Raw genomic sequence first — 25,606 nt, forward strand, 5'->3', positions numbered from 1 at the left:
AATAATAGCAGTTTTGGGACATGGGAACCATATTTAAGAATTACAAGATTCTTATTCAAATTATCATACCATAATTTTTTCTATATTTTTATGAATAAATCACAAAACACACCAAGAACCACAAATTTGTCAATCACTTTTTCATGGTGTCACTAGTTATTGTATATGTATCAATCAATTTGAGCCATAAATCATATGTTGGATTCTACTGATTTGAAGATTATAATGAGTTATCAAGTATTTCTTGAATCTTAAAATGCAATTCATTTTTTTTATGTATGAAATTTTTCTATATGGCTTAGTTTTATACTTAATATTTGATATTTTTGTGCTTTAGCTAGTCTCTCACCTATTCTTCCTTCAAAAGTTGATGATGGTCAAAACTACTATATTGGAGTAGTAGAGATAATCACTAAAGAAGCTAGATAAATAGAGGTCATGGGATATTAATCTTTATCCTAGAAAACTCTTGAGAATAATACTAAAACAATCTAGAAGCCTTGAGAAAGTTTAAATTTATGCTACAAATCTATACAAAACTACTACTAAAGTTAGAGAGGTTGATTTTGACTACGTACACTAATCTCATTTCTATAGTTTAAAACATAAATATGTATTTTTTAAAGTGGAATGGTACAGTCTCAAATAAGACAACATTCAAAGAAAATATCAAGTCATGAAAGGAAGACAAAGGGTTCAACAAAAACCATTAAAATGCTACTATACAAGTACAAAAAAAACACAAATAGAGCTACAAAAGAAAACATAGAACATACACTAACATATATATATATATATATATATATATATATATATATATATATATATATTGATGTAGATATAAATTGAACAATAGGTGAGATAAAGAAATGCAAAGGAGTTAATTATATCATTTCCAAATTGCATACTCAGAAGGAATATGTGTCAATATGCTCGAGTAGGTCCTAAGTGTCAAATGGGACAATGGTCCTTTTCCAAAATAAAATTGCAAATTGAAATTGAAAGAGGAAAGATGCAAAGTAGAAGGAAAAATAGAAAAATAGAGATTAAATTAGAACTAATAGATTAATGACTAACTACTATAAACTAGCAATGAGATGAATTGGTGTCTAGATTATTGTAATAACCTAGGATTTCAGTTTGGCCTGAAATTACAAGGAATACACTATTTTAAATGATTTTTTAGAAGGAACAAAATGACTCAAATGTTTTACTCCAAGTACTTTTAGATGCAACTTTCCCAATTTACCTAAAAATGTTTGGATAGTTCTATCGCTTATTCCTACATACATAGAAATAAGGAAAAGGTTGCATTAAAGGGGTTTTCCTTAGTCAACCCCTTATTTAGGAATAAACCTTTAAAATAAATAAAATTGTATAAAGGAAAGCATGTAAAAAGGTAAATTTTTGAATCACCTCACATAAATCCTCATGAAAAGATATAGAAATTTCTCATACCCATGAACTATTTGAATGTGATTAAATTAAGAAAAGAGGTTACCATCATAGTCTAAAATAGAATCAAGGATGTTGTCACAAATGAATGAATTCATGAATACCAATCCTACATCTTCAATTTAGAAATAATTTATATTTTCTTGCAATGAAGGTGAGATGAATTTAGATAAAAATAATGATCTTATTACTTGATTAAAAAGTCCTCTACTTGGCCATCATGGGAGAGACTAATGATTCATTGGAGAAGATTTCCTTGGAATTGACTTGTATGATTGAGATTAAAACTAGATCTTGGATACTTTGCTTCAAATGTTAAATTGTTTTTCTTGAATGCTTGATTTCTTCATCTCTTAAGAAATAAGTGAGGGGAACCATGTCATCTAATTTCCCACCAGAACCCCAACATAGGGCTCTCCAAATTTGAGACAAAAAGTAGGAATATAATGTCTCAAATTTTGTTGAAAAGATATTAATACAAGTATGATAAATGTGTTTCAATCATTGTTTTATCACTAATGTCAAACTTTCTAATTGCTAGTAAGACAATTTCTTATATGATTTAAGTATTATTACTTGTTTGATTGATGAAGAGGATTTGATCAAAATGATGTAACAATAGCACCTAGAGAAAAGGTTGATTTATGATATGAAAAAGGAGTACAAGAATCAACTAATAAAGTGATATCATAGTGCATTGATAATCTACTTATGGTTGCAAAGGTTGGTTACACTAAGCAATTTTAGAAGAACAAGTTAAGCTAAATTAGTCTACCAAGCTTGATCGAGTGGACAGTAGGTGCTAAGCGAAGTTAGTCCAAGCCGAGTAGAAAATTAGTTGGAGCCAAGAAAAGTCAATTTTAGTGTAAGCTGAATGAAATAGTTGATGCCAAATAAGTTTAGTTGATGCCAAGCACTAGTAAACTTTAGTTTTATTTGAGTGATTTTATAGTGGATGCCAAGCAATGCAGTATGTGCCAAGCATTAGAAGAAAGTTAATGTCGAGCACTAGTATTATTAGAAAGATCATGAATTTGATGGATCTGAGTTTTCAAAGTTGATTTCTTGGATTTTGTGAACCATGTGGAAGATAAGATTAATGAACTAGTGGCTCAAAATTCATGGTAAATTGTTTTTAGGCGAATTCAAAGAAGATTAAAGGAGAAGGCCAATGAAGCATGATTGAGAAAATATCTTAATTCTCTATTTATAGAGATGGCTAGTTAGAAGCAAAGGTTGTCATGCTCAAGAACTTAAAGAAGGCAAAGAGTGTAGGGTATTGCTTCATTCAATGACCTAAGAGAAGAGTTTGCATTGGACAGCAAAGAAAGAAGGCTTAAGAGTATGGATTCTTGAAGGGTGAACAAGCTATTAGAGCTGAAGTGTGTGGAAGCCAAGTAGAATGGAGTACTAAAACAAAGATCTATAATATGCAAATGGAGTTGTAAGTTCTTATCATATCAAGCATTATTGTTACTCTCTAATAATTGCATTAGTCTAGGGTAAATCCTTTGGATTAAGGTTGACCTAATAGTCATTTGTAAATCCTTTAAGCGAGTGACATTTCAAGTGAATGGTCTAAAGTCCTCTAGCAAGGCTCACTCCTAACAAGGTGATTGAAGTCCTTTAATAGGTTCACATTTAACAGTGTGTACTATAACCTTTAATAGCATTGGCCTTTCATAGGGCATCACTTCAGAAGAGTGAGAAAGAGTAGTGTGTTACTGGTGATTTTTTCCAAATTGGGTTTCCACATAAATCATTGTGTCAATGTGTTATTGAATCTATCATGTTTTAATGTTTACATTTATGAAAATTGATTTGATAGTAATCTACAAGTTTCAAGTGATTGCATAATCTTATGAATGCATATAAGATAAAAATGTTTTATAGATTCACTAAGTTATGAAAAGTTTTAATAGTACATATAAACCTTGGATAACTAATTCACCCCCCCTCTCAATTATTTTAAAGAATTCCAAAAATTGGTATCAGAGTCATCTACTTAAGAGGACTAGTTTGAAGGTACTAGAAGCACAAAGATCAAGATGTCAAAAAGAGAAGTACCAAAGATTAATAGAGATAACTTTCCTACATGAAAAAACCTGATGAAGCTACACCTTGGATGACTTGGAGATCATACATAATCTACCATTTCTATTGAGCATGCTAATCTTGTTGGAGTCTTAACTACTGAAGATTTGAAAAAGAAGAAAGAACACAACTAGGAAATGTTGGAGATTGTCTCTACCCTAAGCTATGTTGAGTTTGATGATATCAAAGGATGTGACAATGCAAATAAAATGTGATGCTCTACACACCATCTATGGAGGTGACAAGAATGTCCTAAGGGTCAAAGTTGAAAATCTTAGAGGTAAGTTTGATGATATGAGAATGCAAGAAGGTGAAAATATTGCTCTAGGATAAAAGATGTTGTTAATGCAATAAGAGGAGCTATTGATAAAATAGATGATGATATTGTACTAAGAAAAGTTTTGAGAACAATGTTGCCTGTCTATGCTATTAGAGTTTATGCAATACAAGAATTAAGATGTGTGCCAAGGAATGATCTAACTCTTGAAGGTTTGGTAGGTAAGCTCATTGATTTTGAGCTATCTAATTTTGATAATTACAAACCTAAAAATATTGAATCTAGTTCCAAAGATAAGTTGTCATTGAAGGAACCTAATGAGAAGCAAAAGAAGAAGAAGAAGAAGAAGAAGAAGAAGAAGAAGAAGAAGAAAAAGACAAAATATGTATCTAGTGACAATGATATAGATGAGGAAGATGTAGATTAACTTGAAGAACTGTTGGCAAGGAGATTTCACAAAGGTAAAGGCAAGTTTAAAGATAAACTGCCTATCATTTGTTTCATTTCCAATAAGGTTGGTCATATTGCTACTAGATGTCTAGAGAAGAAGAGCTATAGAGGTGGTGACAAGTACAAAAGTAGAAGAGATGAAGATGACAAAGATTACAAAGACAAAGGCAAAAAGTCTTGCTACATTGTTGAAGAGGAAACAAGAGATGAATCTGATGATCATGATGATGAAGTGGTGTATGTTGCAATGAAGGATGAATTTGATGAAGATGGGACAATTGCACTTGTGTCTTATGTGAACAAGAATGATAGATGGATCATTAATAGTGGGTCTTCACATCACATGACTAGAGATAAATGTAAGTTGATTACCTTGAATTGTTATGATGGAGATAGTGTAAGATTTGGTAATGATGCACCATGTTTGATAAAAGGAAAAGGTTTAATCAAGCTCATAGAAAATATTTTATGTGGCAATGCTTACTATGTTGAAGGGCTTAACTATAACTTGTTGAGTGTGTCACAACTGAATAATTCAAGATGTAAGGTTGAGTTTGAAAACAAGATTGCTAAGATATATGACACTAATGGAAAAGTGATTGGAAAGGGTGATCAAACTAGAAGTAATCTATTCTACCTTGATATAGAGGATGCTACTTGTTTAGTTGTAGAGTTTGATGATGTGTGGCTATGGCACAAAAGGTTATGTCATGTTAATTTTGATAACTTGGTTAGTATTGGTAACATGAGAAAAGTTAGAGATTTGCCTAAGTTGAAGAAGCCTGACAATATAATGTGCAAACAATGTCAGTTAGGCAAGATGACAAAGTCAAGTTTTAAAAGTAAAACTCATACCTCTAAAGGAATACTTGAGATTGTTCATACTGACATGTGTGGGCTAATTGAGTGCAAAGATATAAAGGAGATAAGTACATTATATTTCTTGTTGATGATTATTCTAGAATGATGACAATTACATTTCTAAAACATAAATATGATGCTTTCCAAATGTTTAAGTGGTACTTAGCAAGAGTTGAAAAGGAAATGGGTAAAATTCTAAAATGTTTGAGATCTGACAGAGGAGGAGAATTTACATCAAATGAGTCTGAGATGTTCTGTAATGACAAAAGAATCAAAAGATAGACATCTACTCCTAGAACCCCTCCACAAAATGGAATTGCTAAAAGGAGGAACAAGTCTATAATGAATTGTGCTAGGACACACATGATGGAGAAAAATGTTGCTTTAAAATACTGGAGAGAAGTTGTAAGTAAAGTTGTCTATACCTTGAATCATGTGCAAGTCAAGAAAGGTACTCATTCAACACCTTTTGAACTATGGTATGGATACTCACCCAATCTAAAATATTTTAATATATTTGGAAGCAAATGCTATATTCTCAAAGATTTCAGTAATGGTAAACTAGATGCAAAAAGTGAAGAAGGTATATTTCTAGGTTATTCCATAAGAAGTAAAGATTATAAGTGTTTAAATATTAATACTAAAGAAGTTGTGAAAAGTGAAAATGTGAAATTTGACGAATATATAGAAGTATATGAGGCTGAACCTATGAAGGAACCAAAAGAATACAAATCATTTTGTGATGTCCCCTTCTAGCTAGAGACATCACTTTAGCTGGTGATTAGCCTATCAAAGATCCTCGTAGGCTAATAAGATTGGACAGAGGGTCACCTTGGTGTGGAGATCCTCCAAGGACCAGAGCAAAGTACTCTTCTGGGTTGCCAGAGTTTGTTTATGATGAGTTTTCCTTTGAGTTTGGCTTGGTCAGGCTATTTTTAGTAGTTTTGGAGTTATAAAGATAGACCCCTGCTATTTTTAGAAAAGGGGTATGGTCATATGCAGTTCTATCATGTTAGCTCCCAGTCCAAACGACATTAAAAAATGTTGAGTAATAATGGAGATATTAATGTTTATTTAGTTAAAATTAACATTATTGGTGTTGAGCCTATATTGTTAAGTTATAATATATAACTTAAGTGAGGGTCATGATATCATAAAAGGGGCCATCGTTTCAATTAATTGTGGGTCCAAGCTTATGGAAAAATTAAAAGGGGTTTTCTAAGTTTTAATGTAATAACATTTTTTATGTTATTATTATATCTTTTATCCCACATTGAGCGTGGAGACTCATTCTGGAGTTGAGGAGTCCTTATAAACAAACCTTGTCTTCCTTCAAGAGGAGGTTATGAGAATTGCTTAAAAACTTTGCCTTGTGAAATTTCTTGAAGTTGTGGCAACAAGGGTTTCTACAAGTTTAAGAAGAATTCAGACTGTGGAGAACGTAGTATCTTTAGAGTTGATGCAATTTGAGGGTGTGAAATATCACTTGAATTTTGCCTGTGAGTTGACTTCATTCTGGAGTCAATATTGTGTTTCAGTAGGGAAAAAGTGGATGAATCTGTTTACAGGTTGGAAGGGGTTATAACAGCAGCTACAGTGCTATGAACAGTACAGTGCTACAGTGAATTAAAAATCAAAGATTTAATATTGCGGTTTTTGATAGGCGCTGCCCAAGGAGGAAGCAACCAGCAGCGTGGTTGCGTATCAAAGACAAAAATCAGGTTTTTTCAACTATTAATGATGATGTTTTTAATGTATGCTTCTAGCAATAAGTATTGTACAAACATTAGGAGCCATCTGAATAAATGAATTTGATTAGCATTATAATCAGATTTGAGTTATAATTTGAGGTAGATTAGTTTTCAATATTTGTATTTTCTTTTCATCAACTCAAAAACCCAAAAACAGCTTAAAACATTCATAAAACAAACCAAAACAATTATTACACCCAGGAAAACAAGCAGTGATCAGCGTAGAGCCTATTTGGGGTTCTTACACATTTGTATACTTTTATGAAGGTATGCCTGCTAAAGAAGATGCTACAAATCAAGTTACAAACCAACAAAAAGTTTCAGTGAATTCTAAGTCACATACTATGAATGTTGAGTTGCATTCAGGAACCAAGTTACATTCAGGTGCCAAGTTATAGAATGAAGTTGAGGCACATTTTGATTCTAAGATTAGTTTACATGAAAGAGATGTTGAACTACCTAACAGAGATGTACATAGTGATTCAACCAAGATTGTCTAAATATGTCAAAGGACATCATCCTACTGCATAAATTATTGGATATAAAGATGCTAGACCAATGACAAGGAACAAGTTGAGAAATGATACATGTTTGTTGAGCATGAAAGAACCCAAAATAGTGAAAGATGCCTTAAAAGATGTGAACTGGATTAAAGACATGGAAGAAGAGTTTGAAAATTTTGAGAAAAAAAAAACATGGACTCTAGTTCCTAGACCAAAAGATGAAAATTTGATTGGTACCAAGTGGCTATACAAAAACAAATTAGATGAAAATGGTGAAGTCACAAGGAACAAAGCAAGATTATTTTGTAAAGGATATGCACAAGAAGAAAGGATTTACTATGGAAAAATATGTGCCCTTGTTGCTAGATTGGAAGGAGACCCCTCTTTTAATTTAATTAAATATGGAAGAATTTAATTAAAAGAGAGGCTTTCTTTTAATTAAATGGGGACTTATTTTATTTAATTAAAATGAAGATTTTATTTTAATTAAATAAGACTTAAGATAAAATGATCAACCTTAGAAATGAAATAATCGAATTTGATCAAGAAAATTTATTTGAATTGATTTAATAAAATATTGAAAATCATTGATTCAAGAAATTGATAAATTAAATTATGGGGTCCATAGTCTAGGCGACCATTTTAGGGCCCCCATTATTCGATTTATCAATTTAAATCAATTTCCTTGATCAAATTTGATTATTTATTTTTCTAAGGTTGGTCATTTTATCTTAAGTCTTGTTTAATTAAAAGAAAATCTCCCTTTTAATTAAATAAAATAAGTCTTGGTTTAATTAAAAGAAAACCTCTCTTTTAATGAAATTCATCCACATTTAATTAATTAAGAGAAAAACCCCTCTTTTAATTTAATTAAATATTTCCTATTTAATTAAAAGAACTTGCTCCCTTTTAATTAAATAAATCCCACATGACAAAAGAAAATGAAATAAATAAAAATTAAATAAATTCCTTTGTCCTTCCCTCGTTTGATTCTCCCCCTCTTTTCTCATTGGTGGAATTTTGTCTCACATGGATGAAACTCTATTATCCCATATTGGTTGTGAGAAGCTTCCCTCTTCCAAATATTTTTTATCTTCCAAGTCTTATCATAATTCTTCTAAATATCATTCAGATTCTTCATCTTGTAAGTCTTATCACGATTCTTCCAAATATCGTTCAGATTCTTCATCTTCTAAGTCTTATCATGAATCTTATAAATATCATTCATATTCTTCATCTTCTAAGTCTTATCATGATTCTTCTAAATATCATTCACATTCTCCATCTTCTGTCTTTTCATGATTCTTCTAAATATCATTCACATTCTTTATATTCCAAGTCTTAACATGATTCTTCTAAATACCATTTGTCTAGGTCTTCACCTACCTCTTCTTCATGATATCATTCTTCTTCTACTTCTACCAAGAGTCTTATTCCTCTTATTGAGATATACCATAATGAACAACATGAAAAGTCTTGTGATATGCCTATCTATAATGCCTATAGTGACAATGATTATGATGATGATGACTATTATATTCCTACAAATCTTAAAAGTCCTCCTAGTCCTATGCTTGTGCTTAAAGGGGATGAGTCACAGATAGATATTGATGGTAATCCATATGACTCAAATATTGAAAACAACATTGATAAATTTTGTAAACAATACCTAAATGATAAATCTGCATTTTTTGAGGAAGAGAAAGCATTTTTTTCTTCTGAAATAAAACATCAATGCCATAAGAGTTCCTCTTGTAAGAACCCTCATGCTGAAAATAAAGATTACACTCTTAACCAAGAACATGTTAATGATGAACCATTGTCTTATGATGCTCCCCTTCTATCTTCTACTTCCTCCACTATCCATACATCCCCTAAAGATTCTTAGTCTCTCAAATCTTCTACCAATCCTTCATCCATCAAAGATCCTAATGATTTTCATGTGGTTCCCTATATTTATCCTCAAAGCTTACCTCTTAAAGAAACTCAAGCTAACCTTAACTTAGTTGCAAATACTTTTGATAATACTAAACCTAAAGAGCCTAAGCCTTCATGCACTATAATGCCTACTTCAGCTAGTCCTTCATCATCTATTCCAAAGTCTTCCATAAAATTTCAACATTCTTCCTTCTCTTTAGGAGTGGCTTCATGTCAAGAGGACTCTAAAAATGCTAAAGAAAAGAATATAAAGAAAGATCAAGATCAAGAACCATCCATGTCATCCAACTATTTTCATGATATCTCGAATTCATTTCATGGTCCTTTTGATCCTTCGTTCCCTTCCTCATTCATTCCACCATGTCTTAAGTCTTCTCCTAAGAAAGATTAAGCTACTACTTACACTATTAAGCTTATTGATAATCAAAATGACCTTAATACAATTGCACCTTCCAAAGATGATACTTCCATTAAGGTTATTAAAAATGTTGTTATTACTTCTAATGTTGAAGCTATTGAAAATCAAGAGCAAAACTCTACACTTATGCTATCCAAAGATCATTATCAAGATAAAAGTCTTCCAACTTCTTGTTCTTTGACTCCATGTTCCATTCCACTTTCTACTCTTCCTAAGTCTTCTCAAGCTTCAAGTACTCCTATCCAAAAAGTTTCTCATATTCAAGATTTTTATGATCCTATTGAAAATCCTAATGCTCACTCTAAAGATGTTGATATCCTTGATTGTCATATAGATGTTGATGAACTTATTGATTACCCTTTTGCATCTTCCACATCCATCCTTGGACCTTCCCCACCAATACTAAATGCTTCACATCTTCCTTCCATCTTGGGTCCTTATGTCCCTTCACTTTCCCCTCCCAACTCTCCTAATTCATAATCCATCTTGGGTCCTTACATCCCTCCCTCTCCTATCTTTCCTCACGATCAATGTAGATGTATATCTTTGAATCCTTTTCATCCACCCATTCACCTAAACCATTCATATCATCCTTCTTCTTCCACAAGTCCCAAGTCTTTTGGAAGTAACCTAAATGTTCAATACAAGAAAAAGAAGCAATTCAAGAATCCATATAAAAAAGAAGAACACGATGTCTCCTCTAATCAACATGGGCGCATAAAGTCAAAAGAGATATCTAAGAAAAAAATTATAAGACAAGTATGGATTCCAAAAGTCATCATTGAAGATATTATCTCTAAATCATCAAAAAGAAATGAAAAGAAGACTATGGCTATATGGATTTCAAAGTCCCTCTTGAGAGAGTCTAGTGTTGAAGAACAATTGAAGTTGACATTCAAGCTTCCAAAGAATTCCACTTCATCTTCTTCCAAAAGCATTTTTCCATTCCATGGACCTAAACCGCAATCTCTTCTATCCACTCACCATATTCCTTCATTCATGTTTTCTCCATCCTCTCACCACCCTTCAAGGTGTGTGTTGGCATTGATCTTTCCTTCATTTCCATCTTCCAATCTCACTCATTTTGCATAAAGCCATATCCTCCATTTTTGTCTTCCATCTTCCTTTCCCTATTAGCATCTTTGAGCATATCATTTCAACTGCTTTGCATGTCGTGGTTTAAACTTTCAAGGAGAAATATCTAAAAAACTTGACTTCTAAAAAATTCAAAAAATTTAAAAAAATTTGAAAATGTGCCTTGGTGAAAACCTACTAATCAGGCACCTTGGTAGAAAAAGTAAAGAGAAATATATTCATCCTATGGTGAAAACCACTCCCTTGTGGCACCTTGGATAAGTACCATGATGAAAACCTAACAATCAGACATCGTGCATAGTTCTTCTACATCTCTCATCCATTCTATGTTCTCTCTTTGATCTTGACAATGTTGACCTATACACAAACATTTGGCTATCTTGTGAGTTATCTTATGATGATCTTGTTTTCATTCTTTTCATGTTTAACCTGCATATCTATTTTCCTCCATTCATTATAAGTCTTTTTATCCTTTTACCATTTACCCCTTTGGTCTTGATCTAATAAAAGAAGAGTAAAATATGATGCTATGAAGCCTCTTGAAAAGTCTACTCCTTTGGATTGCATCTTTCCCACTTTTACTAATGCAGGAGCATCCAGAGGTATAAGGGCAATCCTATGTCACCCAAAAAAATGTACTTAGACTTAGTTTCTATTTCATGTGTTTTCATTTCTAGACACCCATTTGGGTTAAATAAAGGTTCCAACTCTCATAGTTCCACTATTAGTGTTCTGGATTAGAGTTTTTAAGTACCTTGGGATACGTGTAAATGCCAAAAAAATAGGAATATGTAATTGAGCTATAATTATGGTGAGTTGGAAGGTGTAAATTTGAGGGATGATTAAAATTGAAATTTAGAATATTCCAAAAAAAGAATCAGGTCAAAAGGCTGCATGGTTTGAAAGTTATCACATTTTTTTCAATTTTTAGAGACCTCTTAAGAATGCTTCAAAGTCAAGCTCGTGGCATTAAATGACCTCGTACAAGGCTTAAAAATGGGGGATGAGCAAAGCTTGTCCATAGGGCTATAGAGCGCTTTGAGAGCTTTCCAAAAATGTAAACGGTTCGTCGATCGAAGTTATGGTTCAAAAGTTATGCCTCCCAAAAGTTCGATTACCATTTCTAGATTCTTCTAATTTTGCGCCGACTTCTAATGCGACTTCTGGAGTCTTTTATTTGGTTGGTGGATGCCAACTAGAACTTTCTATAATGTATTCCTAATCCTTAACCCTTTGGGATCTATTTAAGAACATTTCTGGCATTGTAAAAGGTAGTTCAGAGTGGAGTTTGAGAGAAGGTACTAGGAGAAGAAATTATCTCCAGTTTCATGCTATTGTAAGCCCATAGGGCATGTTTTGGAGTCTATTTTCTCTGTACTAAGTTTACTAGCATATTTTCATAGTTAATAAAATTTTCCCTTTCTTGTTGTGTCCATTCTGTTATTTAGCTTAACCCCATCATTTACATTATGCTTTTGTGAATTATCTTATGATGGCCTTTCATTTCTTATCCAAATGTGTTTTACTTGACAATTTTTCCCTAGCTTGGGTATTGTTAAGAAGTTTTCCCTTGAGGATTTCTTCCCTTTATCCTCCTTCATTCTCTTGTCTTTCATTTCTTCCACCAGCTTGCTAATCACTCTTGTCTCCACCTTGCTAGACATTAGGACTACAAGATGTGATCTTGCTTGAGAGTTTGATGCCCGTTCTATCTAGGGGAATCTTTATACATATTTATTGATCCTAAAAAAAAAAAAAAAATTAAATCATATATTTCAAAAATTCAAAAAAAAATCATAAATTGTAAAAATTCTAAAAATTGGAAAATGTCCTAAAAAAATGATCATCATAGTAAAAGTGCTTTGATGTATCTCTAAAAAAATTAAATATTCCAAAAATACATTAAAAAAAAAAATTCAAAAATTCAAAAAGAAAAAGAAAAAGTGCCTTGGTGAAAACCTAGAAATAGGTGCTTTGGTAGCAAAAATACTATATGTGTATGTATGTATGTATGTATGTATGTATATATGTATACATATATATATACATATATACATACATACATATATACATACATACATATATATATACATACATATATATATATATATATATATATATATATACATATATATATAGTCCTAAGAAAAATTCAAGTGGTGAAAACTTGGAAATGGGCACTACTTGAGGCCTTTGCACCCCTATTTCTTACTGTGTGTCCTTGACACTTAGCCTTTCTCCATCATGCCTTGTCCTAGTTGCCTTGGTTTAGAATTGATCTTTGTCTAGGGGGCATAACTGTGTTAGCTTTGGTCTCTTGGCTGCATTAGTTTTTAGGACACCTCACAACCAATGTTTTTCAACACCATCCCAATTGTATTTTTCAATACGACCCTTAACATTGAGTGTTTTTCAACACTTATTAGTTTGGTCTTACCCAATTTTGTCATGCGATCTTACCTACGTGCAAAAATTTGATCCTTATCCTCAGAACTCAGTATCAGTTAACACACAAATTATTTTTTTAATGCTTGACTTATGTCATGACTTTTTCTTTGTCTATTGACTGCTATTGATTTTTGTTGAGTGTCCTTGTCTGATAAGTCTCTCTAGGATGCATAGCTAGAGGACTTGGGGCATGAGGCATGTTTTTATTTATTTTATTCTTGTGGGTGTGGTCTTGAAACTCTAGAGTGTCTCTTCTTGTCCCCTTGAAACACTTAGGAGATTTGAGGTATCATCCTTGACTACTTTTGCAAAACCATTCTTGTGGTCATCCTGGCATTTATGCCTTGATGCGAGCATGGTTTTGCTACATTAAATTGGGTAAGCTAACATTGAAGTCATCTTGACCTTTATATATTTGATGCTTATGTTAGAATCTTTCCACATTCTAATCTAATATAAATCACATTCATATTTTCATAGTTGTGCTTGTGACTAGAGATGATTGTTTGATTTTTTGATGTCCATTAATAATGGTTCAATGACAAAAATAAGTTCTTTTACATTCTTTAATGAATGATGAACACAAATTCCTATGTTAGAGTTGCTCTATTGCAAGTACACCATAGCATTTTCATGTAGCTTGCATTATTAGACTTCATGTTAGTTTGCATTTTTAGGCTACATTATGAGTTTGAGAGGGTTATCTCTTCATCTTTCTTGTGGACTTTTAATCAACTATGGTCATGTTTTGATCTTCATTTCCTTATCTTCTTTCATGATCTCAATTGAAATTTCTATCTTAAACAGTTGTTGATTTTGGGGCATTCTATTTCTTCTGAAAAATATTCTTTTATTCTTTATATTTCTTTCCATCTCTTCCAAACTTCTATCTTCCATTTGCTTTTACCCCACTTCTTTTCTTCTAATTCACCTTTGGGGCATAGTATTTCATGCTTGATGATCTACCTTGGTTCTGTGATTCTTATATCTTTCATCTTACATCAAGAACTTTATCTTTTGTCCAACTTGATCAAATTTATCAATTTTTTGTTTCTCCTCTATCTCATTTTGATTTTGATCACAAGGGGGCAGTACTTATCAAACTTCAATCCTTGATTCAATTTTATCAATTTTAGCCTTGACTTTTTTAAGTCAAAATTTATTTGTATTCTTTGTCCTGATGCGTTCCCAAATCAACCACACATCTGGGTTGTTTTGTGATCCCAAATCGATCTCACATTTCAATTTATTTCTTTGACTACATGTGTTCCCAAATCAATCACACATTAGTCAAAGAGGGAAAAATGTATGCACTCTAAAATGGTCGCCTAGACTATGGGCCCCCATTATTTGATTTATCAATTTATCAAATTTCTTGAATTAAATCAATTTAAATCAATTTCCTTGATCAAATTTGATTATTTATTTTTCTAAGGTTGATCATTTTATCCTAAGTCTTGCATAATTGAAAGAAAATACCCCTTTAATTAAATAAAATAAATCCCCATTTAATTAAAAGAAAACCTCTCTTTTAATTAAATTCATCCACATTTAATTCATTAAGAGAAAAACCCCTCTTAATTTAATTAAATATTTCCTATTTAATTAAAAGAACTTGCTCCCTTTTAATTAAATAAATCCCACATGAAAAAGGAAATGAAATAAATAAAAATTAAATAAATTCATTTTTACTTCTCTTGTTTAATTCTTCTCCTCTTTTCTCATTGGTGGAATTTTGTCTCACATTGATCAAACTCTATTATCCCATATTGGTTGTGAGAAGCTTCCCACTTCCACATTTTTCTTCATAAGGCAAAGCCCTCTCCTCATTTTTCACATCAATTATCATGCTATTGTTATGCTGCAAGTTTGGAGAGTGATTTTTGAAGGAGGAGTTTGAATACAAAAGCTTTTTATGGAGAACTTTTATCTTCTTATCTTCTTCTCTCATTCATCCATGGCTTCCATCATGAAGTTTCATCTTTGCATTTTCATATTACCTTAGATCCATATTTATTTTCATAGATTAATATTGCATTGTTATTTCCTTTCATAGATTAGATTTCCTTTCATGCATTGCTTTGCATTATCATCATTTAGATTAGTTTGCATCTTCATTTTTATGCATATTGGATCTTTGAATCTCTCATTTTATGGTGTACTTGCATAGGTACAAATTAGGTCAAACTGAGGGCCTCCATTACAAACCCTTGCACTCCATGAATAGAGAGCTATGAGCCGCCATTTGAGACCTCATTTTTGAGTAATCCTAGATATAATGATTCATAGAAGTGTGCTCACATTTTAGGCATACATGAGTAAGAACTCTACTTTCTTACTTTGCATACAAAGGTTTCAAATTTTATCAAATGGATGTTAAGTTGGTATATTAGAAGAAGAAGTTTATATAGAATAGTCTGGAGGATTTGTTGATGCCAGCAGTTCAAAAATATGGTATGTAGATTACACAAAACTTTATATGGTTTGAAGCAATCGCCAAGAGCATGGTATGAGAGACTTCATAATGTTGGTGTAAATAAGTATTTACTTATTACACTTTACTTAAGTTTACTTAGGTCAATGCATTATTGCATTATTTTATTATTTATTTGGTGAGACACTTAGGAGTTTGCATACTCTTATGAGTTGTCATGTTGACAACACTAGAGTAAGCAACTTTAATTCAACACATGGTATCTACAACACTAGAGTTTGCATAATTAACTAAGTTTTCATGTAGACAACACAATTATTCGCACTCCTATTTTGCAAAAAGAGGGGTAAAAATTTATTAAGACAGAAAGGAATACAACAAGGAGCTCAATCCTGAGCAACAAGATCATCAAATTCATGCACCATCTCAAAGGACAGTTGCCTCCTATCCCTAATATTCCAACCCGGATCATGACTAGAAGCCCATTTGGCTAAACAATTAGCAGTTCTATTCCATTCACGAGGAATATACGTGAACCTAATGAACTGAAAAGAGGAAGAGAAGAAAAGAATATGCTTAACAACAGTGGTCAGCTGCCAACTAACATCCTCAAGCTCTTGTGAAGAAAGCATGTTCAGTACCACCTGGGAATCAGACTCACAGATAATCTTACTCCATCCCTGCAAGCAACACTGTTCCACAGCATATAAAATAGCCCGAGCTTCCATGAGATTGTTAGTATAATCACACTTATGAACTGAGAAGAAAAATTTAACTTCCCCAGAACTACAACGAGCCACTCCGCCTATACTAGCTGGACCAGGATTCCCACGAGAAGAACCATCAGTGTTAATTTTTAGAACTCCATAGGGAGGAGAAGTCCAGTGCCCATCCCAGTTAACCCGACCCTTCCTCTGATGGTGAAGCTGCCTGGACATAGAAGGAAACCTATGAGTTGCAGCCCCATCCTGTAGATGAAAATTGAGGCGATTATAGATAGCAAGATCAATCGGATCCATACCCCCATCAAGCTCACACTTCACAAGAATAGTTTCCTGAAGAGAATGTGATATTTTCCACCAAAGATGCAAACCACCAAGCCGAACATCATGGAATATGCGACGATTCCTCTCCAACCAGATATGCCAAAGCATGAAAGATGGGCCAGCAATCCAAGCAGCATGGAGAGAAGAAGACTTGGAGGGAGCAGTACCCAAGCGGGCCCAGAACTCAAGCAAAGAGGAAGCATGCTGGCAAGAGCAACCCCAAGCGCTCCACCAAAGGTGCCATATCTGAGTAGAATAGGAGCAATGGAAGAACAGATGGGAGACAGACTCCTCGCCATTACCGCACAAAACACAATAAGAGGGGCCCTGAAATCCACGTTTACAAAGATTATCCTAGGTAAGACAACGGTTGTGAGCCACTAGCCACATGAAAAAATTGCACTTGGACCAAGAAACTTTATTCCAAAATTGCTTCCACCAAGGGACCTCAACATCCCCAAATAATTGTCTAGTTATCTCCTGATACCCAACAGAGACATGATATTTACCAGACAAGGTACCGCCCCAAGCCAAAACATCTGGACCAAGCAAAGAAGAACACTCTCTAGAGGCCAAAATTTGAGAAAGCTCCTGACGATCCATGTCTGTACCTCCAGGAGGCCAATCAGAAGAATGCTTCCATCTATAACCAACAACAGGTCCCAATTGATAAGGAGTCTTGTAATGAGCCACTTTATCCCATCCAGCAGCAAGAAAAGAGTCACAAAGAGGCTGAAGATGAGGGTATATGGATAAAATGGAAGGGAATCCATCCCAAGAGTCAGACCAAAACAAAGCCTGAGAACCTCCTTTACATATCCAGAACAAACCCCTCTTCACCAACATCGCACCTTCAAGAGGAAGTGTAGAAACAGAGCAAGGATCAGCACCATGAAAATATTTATGAGTGATAATACAAGCCCAAAGTTGATGTTGTCCAAAGCACCATCGCCAATAAAGTTTAGCAGCCAAAGCTTGACTACTCAATAGAGCAGATCGAAGACCAAGACCACCCTCCTTTTTACACCTACAAACAGTTGCCCAATTAACCAAGCTCCATTTAGTACTACGCAAATTACCACTCCAAAGGAATTGTCGAGAAAGAGCATCAAACTCCTTGAGAAAGTAAATAGGTGCAGTTTGAACCATGCTTCGATAAGTAGGAAGAGCTTGGATAACAGCTTGAAGAAGAGTAACCCGAGCAGCAGTAGAAAGCCATCTATGAGTCTAATGATTTACCTTATCCTGAAGCTTGGTAATCAAATTTTTCCAGAAGAGACATGGCTGCCTAGAAACAGCAATAGGAATGCCAAGATAAGTCAAAGGAAGTGATCCTATATGAAACCGTAGGATACCAACAATTCTGTACTAAATAGAATTAGGAGTGTTAAAAAAGTAAATGGAATATTTGTGCTCATTAAATTTCTGGCCTGAAGCTTCCAAATAAATGTCCAAAGCATGTCGAAAGGCTTCAGCTTCCTTGATCCTAGCAAGACCAACAAGAGCAGAATCATCAACAAATTGAAGATGGGAAATAGAAGGTAAGCCATTACCCCGCTGCCAGCCTTGAATAGAATTATGGCACACCTGATGCTTAATGAATCTGCCCAAGCCTTCAGCCATGATGATGAATAGATATGGGGAGAGAGGGTCACCCTAGTGGAGGCCTCTAGAAGCACCAAATAGTTGAGAAGGTTGACCATTAATAAGAACAGAAAAAGAGGCAGAAGTAACACAACTCATAATCCAACTCACCCAGTCAGAGCTAAATCCAAAAGAAAGAAGAATACTCCTTAGGAAGCTCCATTTAACTCTATCGTAGGCCTTAGCCATATCCAGCTTAACAAACATGGCTCTCTCCCTTGAAGTAGCCATAGAGTGAATAGCCTTAGTAGCAATAACCACCCCATCCAAAATTTGTCTGCCAGCAACAAAACCACCTTGTTCTTTTGAGATAATAATGGGAAGCCACCTTTTCAGTCTCTCAGCAATCAACTTAGTAATAACTTTGTAAACCACATTACATAAGGCAATTGGTCTAAAAAAATCCAATTGATTAGCACCCTCTCTCTTAGGAATAAGAGTCAAGAATGTAGAGTTCAAAGCTCGAAGCATCTTCTTGCTAGCATAGGATTCTTTAACCACCTCCAACAAATCATGATTAATGATGTCCCAAAATTCCTGAAAGAATTCAACTGGAAAGCCATCAGGACCAGGAGCCTTCCCCTTAGGCATGCCAAAGACCACCTCCTCCAGCTCTTCCAAAGAGATAGGATGCATGAGATAATCATTCATTTCCTGAGTGATAAGGGAAGGAATACATGACAAAATAAGATTTTTTTCATTATCAGCAGGAGGAGAGTCCTCAGAGAAGAGGGTAGAGAAGTACCAAATAGCCTCCTGAAACAAAGCTGGCAAGGAATTCAGTTGGATACCTTGAGAATTAACCAAAGAAGAGATAGTGCTTTGATTCCGGCGAGATTGCATTGTTTTATGGAAAAAGGCAGTGTTTCGATCACCTTCCTAGAGCCAATCAACTCTAGCCTTTTGCTTCCAAAAAATTTCCTCTCAAAGTTCCCATTCTTCTAGAGCTCTAGAAGCAAGGGATTCAGCCTTGCCAAGATCCTCTGAGAAACCTCGATCTCTAATCTCCCTTGTGATGACATCAAGATCTTCTTGAGCAAGCCTCTTCATAAAGTGAAGGTTCCCAAAGCATTCCCTATTCCATATCTTGAGCTACCTTTTAACATATTGAAGCCTTTTAGAAAATGAGAACATTGCAGTACCATATGCAGGTGCACCATCTTTCCACCAAAAAAAAACAAAATCATGAAGAGAGGAGTCACGAAGCCACATCAACTGGAACTTAAAAGGAGGATGCTTCAGAACATAAGCCCCTATAGTGGAAAATTTGATTGGCCAATGATCTAAACCCCTCCAATCAAGGATTTCTGAAGAGATAGTAAGGGTGCCACTAACTCAGAAGCAAGAAACAAGAAATCTATCCAGACGTTCTGAGATAGCAGCAACACCAGTCCTGTGATTATTCCAGGTATAGAGACCATTAGAAGGCTTAACATCAGAGAGATGCAAAAGAGAAATGTGTTGCCGAAGAAGAGCAGAAGAAGGCCCCAATCTAGCCAAACCACCATACTTCTCCTCCAAACTTAAAACTGAATTGAAGTCCCCTGCTAACACCCAAGGATGATAAGGATGACAATTTCTAACATATTGAATATGTTCCCAAAGTTCCTCCTTTCCCACAAGATCAATAGGTGCATACACATTAGTAACCATGATTACCTCTCCTGAGTCTAGAGCAGAAGCTACCATAGAGAGAGCTGAGCGAGAAGACATCCAGCCAAGAGGAGAAATTTTTTAAGGATCCCAAAATATAGCTAAACCACCCACACTGCCTATTGCCCCAACACACTGGAATTAGCCACGAGACCAAATACTAGAGGCATGTTGGACCATAGACTCCACAGAGAGCTTAGTCTCTTGGATACAAAAACATCAGGACTATGATCAACCACCAAGTTATGAATAGCCTTTTGTCTAGGGATGCTATTCAACCCCCTTACATTCCATGATAGAATAATCATCATTGGGTAGAATTGGGAAAATGAGAATCCAAAGGTTTCACTGAACCAGACTCAATCAATATATCTCCTATGAGTTTAATCTTCTCTTGGTCTGTTTTGCGCCCACTCCTTAGAGGGGGAGTAGAAGAAGCCCGCTTAAAGGGTCGGGGCAACAACCCCAAGGGGAGAGGAAAACCCTTGCCCTTACCTGATGGTAGCACATCCTTAACTAGGTCAGCTAAAACAACATCATTATCCTCCAACACTGCAGGAGTCACCAGAGCCTCTGTCACAGGAGCTATAGGGACCTCATAGTTCTGATATACTACAACTTGAGATGCCCCACAAGCATCATTAGGAATAGATCTCTCATCTGGGCAAACTGGATCAGAAGAGATAGGAGGAGGAATACCCTCCTCTAGAACCATACTATCCAGCACCTCAAAGCAGTTAAAACCTGAATCAGATAATCTTTTTTTCAAAGGCCTCTTTTGACCACGTCCCTTAGCTCGAGGGCGAACAGGGGTAAATCCATCCTTATCCTGCATTTGAGCCTTACCCTTACCTGTAGCATCTTGTGAATTCATCCCCTTGGTAGTATTAGCCATTTGAGATTGTCCTTTCCCTGTAGTATCTACCAAACCACTAGCATTGCCAGCTATAGAACCATCCACTCCTTTGAAACTTGAGTTACAGGGGCATTGACACTATAAATGACCATACTCATGAGAAATCCGGCAATGGAAAGGGAGGGATTCATAATCTAACTACTGTACCCAAGAAGAATCCCCCATACAAATTTCCAAAGAATCTGGTAATGGGTTATTCAAATTAATTTCAACAAAAATTCTAGCATAAGAAATAACCTTTTTATCGAGGGATTGATGTGTGATCGCAGCCGGCTTCCCCAACAAAGTAGCAATTTGTCGAAGGATGTCTTCATGCCAAAATTCCAAGGGAAGACGAGGCAAGCGAACCCAAACTGGCACTGTTGAAGGGAGATCCTCAGCAAAATTAAAACTTGAATGCCAAGGTTTGACAAATAACCCCACATGGTTGTAGAAATAAGGGCCTCCTTCAAAAAAACGATCCCGATCAGACATGCAAGAGAATACAACAAAAAAATAACTATTCCCTGCCAACATAATCTTCATATCGCCTTCCACCTGCCATGAGCGGTGGATCCATGCCTCAAGAGTGGATAGGGAAATCTGAATTCCAAGAAATTTGCATATCAAAGCATGCTTGGTCAAATAATCAATGTCCTCCATTACAGCCATTGGAGGAATAACCAGAATAGGGCGATCATGGCTACGCGGAAAACAACCATTAACTTTTTTCAGCTTGGAGCTCTCCCCTGAATAAAATGATTCAAATCGCATTGCATGCATAGTTGGAGAAGAACCATCTGTTCTAACCAACGGAGAAGAAATCCTAGGCCCTGCCATGCAAACAATAAAACCCCAATCCAAAATTGAATGCAGAAGATTTCCAAAAACACCGATGCAAATTATATCCAGTAGCTATCGATCCAAACATAACAGAAAAATAGTAAATATCAAACACCAAGAACAAGCTAGGGGAAAAACCCTAGCCCAGCCGGCAGCCAATGCTTCTCCACATTCTCAAACCTCACACACTCCTATTTTAGCACATGGTGTCTACAACATTATTTTGTGTGCTACACCTTTGTAGGCTTAACCTCTCATCATCACACTTACTCCCATGCTTAATGGAGGATAACTCACACCTAGTGGACATGTCCCTAGTTATATGACTTATCGTGATGTTGATTCTTAGGCATTCTAGAAGCATTCTAGAGGCCTTTATATATAGGCACTCCTAGTGTACTTTCACATTGAATCGAATACATATTGATATTTTGATCATACTCTTTTTGGTCTATTTTTGTGCTTGTGCTTGAGTTCCTTGATCTTAGGTGAATTTTACCAAAGGAAAATTCTTACATGGTATCAGAGCTTGGAGAATTTCTCTTCACATAGCCATTTGAGATCAGTATTGCTTCAACACCTTGACCTAGATCTAGAGTATCACAGAAATTGAGAGTGTCTAGAGCTAAAATAGACCTTGCCATTACATCCAAAATGTAGATTCGGTGAAAATTAGCTATGAATTTGCCTACCCTAGGCCAAAGTTGATTTTGAAACAATTTTTTTTTGCAAACTGGCACCTGAAGGTCTGATTTACAAGTTTGGTATGATTTTTATTTAGATCTACAATTTAATTTTTAGATCTGTTAAATTAATTTTCTCTATATTTTTGTTAGTATTTTTCTACAATTTTTTGAAGAATTAAAAAAAAAAAATTAGCTCGTTGGGGCTGTAGAGAAATTTTTTTTGTACAAGCACTAGGTAGTCAAACCCCAGCCCTACAAGGAATATTCTATCGACATATCCCTCTTTTATTATTCAATGGGCAACTTAATTATCTTATGAAGATTGGATTTGAAAGGACTAATGATAACAACAATCTATACTTGAAGACAGAGAAAGGAAAAGGGATTTTGTTATTTGAAATTTTTATTGATGATATCATATTTGGAGGCCAAGATACTTTATGTAAGGCTTTTGCAAATCAAATGAAGCAAGAATTTGAGATGTCTATGTTTGAAGAGATCAAGTTCTTTATGGGTTTGCAAGTACATCAAATGAAATATGGTATATACATCACTCAGTCAAAGTATGTTAAGGAGATACTGAAAACTTTTGGATCAGAGGATTCAAAGGCAATAAGTACACCTATGGTGATAGGATGTAAATTTTCAAAGAATGATGATTCAGCTAAGGTGAATCAAGCATTATACAGGTCTATGATTGGCAAATTACAATGTGTAGTACATAACAGAACTGATATTGCATTATTTGTAGGGATAGTTGCAAGATTCTTTGCTAATTCCAAGGAGAATCATTTGATGGCTATAAAGAGAATAATGAGATATTTGAAAGGAATAGAGGAATATAGTCTATACTATAAGAAAAATGAGAAATTTGAACTAAGAGCCTATACTGATGCTAAGTGGGCTGGAAATATTGATGACAGAAAGAGTACCAGTGGAGGAGCATTTTTCTTAGGCAAGAGGTTGGTTACATGGACTAGCAAGAAACAAAACTACATTTCTCAATCTATTGTTGAAGCTAAATGTATTGTTTTTGTAGTAAATTTTACAAACATTGTATAGATCAAACATCTACTCAAAGGTACGAAGGAAGAGGTCACTGAACTAGTGATACTTTATTGTGATAATACAAGTGTTATACATATATCAAAGAATCTTGTGATGAACATATAGACTAAGCACATTGGAATCAAACATCATTACTTGAGGGAATTAGTTCAAGATAAAGAGGTGAAAATGGAATATGTTAACACAAAAGAGAAAATTGCTAATATCTTCACAAAAGCATTATCCAAGGATGTTCATGAGTATCTAAGAGGTAAACTAAGGGTGATACACCTATCAAAGGCTATAAGAAACAAGAGGAGTGGTCTGCATCAAACAAGTTGATTAAGATTTTTTATATATTGATGTAGTGGATCCTACTTTAAGAGCTGCCCAAAGTAATCAAACAGTTGGATTTACAAATTAGTCACAAACAAGGTGATTAAGGGAGAAACTAAAACTATTCATATCTGCATATTTAAGATGATGGGTCTTTGGCATTGTTGTCAAAGAGGGAGATATACAAAGAAACTAAATAGAAACCTTAGAAATATTGAAGGGAGAAATCTTATAAGGGAGATAGAGATTATTATCGAAGAGGGATAAATCCTAACACACAGTATGTGGGATAAATTATGACTGCTGAAAGAGTAAGTGTATCTACTTATTACATCTACCTAGTAAGAGGGAGATAATGTAGAGGGAGATATAAGAAGTAATTCAAAGGGAGTCATAAGGATGAGTTGGTTGTCTGTTGATTAGAACATAACATAATTTTGTAACCTATTCAGAAGATGAAAGTTGCTAATAGAGGGAGAGATTTCAATACAGGGAATTATTTTCTTTTTGGTATTTTGTTGGTCTCACTATTTAAATCTAGTTAGTTTGGTTTGCCATCAATGCCAAAGAGGGAGATTCTTGAAAACAAATTGACACAAGTATGATAAATGTGTTTCAATCATTGTTTTGTCACTGATGCCAAACCTGCTATTTGTTGATAAGACATCTACTTATATGATTTAAGTATTATCACTTGTTTGATTGATGAAGAGGATTTGATCAAAATGATGTAAAAATAGAACCTAGAGGAAAGGTTGAGTTATGATATGAAAAAGGAGTACAAGAATCAGCTAAGATAATGATATCATAGTACATCGATAATTTACTTATGGTTGCAAAGGTTGGTTACACTGAGAAAGTTCAAAAGAACAAGTTAAATGAAGTTAGTCTACCAAGCTTGACCAAGTGGATAGTAGGTGTCGAGCAAAGTTATTGCAAGCTGAGCAAAAAATCAGTTGGAGCTAAGAAAAGTCGTTTTTAGTGTAAGTTGAGTGACACAATTGATGCAGAGTAAAGTTTAGTTGATGTTGAGCACCAGTAAACTTTAGTTCGTGCCAAGTGATTTTACAATGGATGCTAAATAATGTAGTATGTGTCGAGCATCATAAGCAAGTTAATGTTGAGTGTCAACATTATTAGAAAGATCATGAATTTGATGGATCTAAGTTGTCAAAGTTGATTTCTTAGATTATGTGAATGACATGGAAGATAAGATTAATGAGCTGGTGGCACAGAATTCATGGTAAACTGATTTTAGAAAAATTCAAAGAGGATTGAAGGAGAAGTTTTTAGAAGGGAATGAAATTAAATAAGGGGTAGATTCATTGAATCCTTCCTAATTTTTCCTAACTATAAATTAGACAATGAAGGATGAATGACAAAATATCTTAATTCTCTATTTATAGAGATGGCTAGTTAGAAACAAAGGTTGTCATGTGTGAGAACCCAAGGAAGAGAAAGAGTCTAGGGTATTGCTTCATTTAGTGACCTAAGAGAAGAGTCTGCATTGGCAAGCAAAGCAAGAAGGCTTAAGAGTATGGATGCTTGAAGGGTGAACAAGCTATTAGAGCTGAAGTGTGTGAAAGCAAGCAAAATGGAGGACTGAAACAAAGATCTATAATCTGCAAATGGAGTTATAAGTTGTTATCAGATCAAGCCTTACTATTACTCTCTAAAATTGTATCAATCTAGGGTAAATCCTTTGGATTAAGGTTGACCTAATAGTCATTTG

At 34.6% G+C, this 25,606-nt stretch overlaps 1 protein-coding gene across 1 annotated transcript in view; it reads right to left on the reverse strand.

Moving 5' to 3' along the window:
* Nucleotides 1–25,606, reverse strand: part of LOC149541696 (7-deoxyloganetin glucosyltransferase-like) — a 32,785-nt gene that overhangs the window by 657 nt on the left and 6,522 nt on the right. The window lies entirely within an intron of this gene.

The sequence above is a fragment of the Cupressus sempervirens genome, chromosome 8 (genome assembly GCF_028749045.1).
Source record: "Cupressus sempervirens isolate cs-2001-9-10 chromosome 8, ASM2874904v1, whole genome shotgun sequence".
NCBI classification, from domain to species: domain Eukaryota; kingdom Viridiplantae; phylum Streptophyta; class Pinopsida; order Cupressales; family Cupressaceae; genus Cupressus; species Cupressus sempervirens.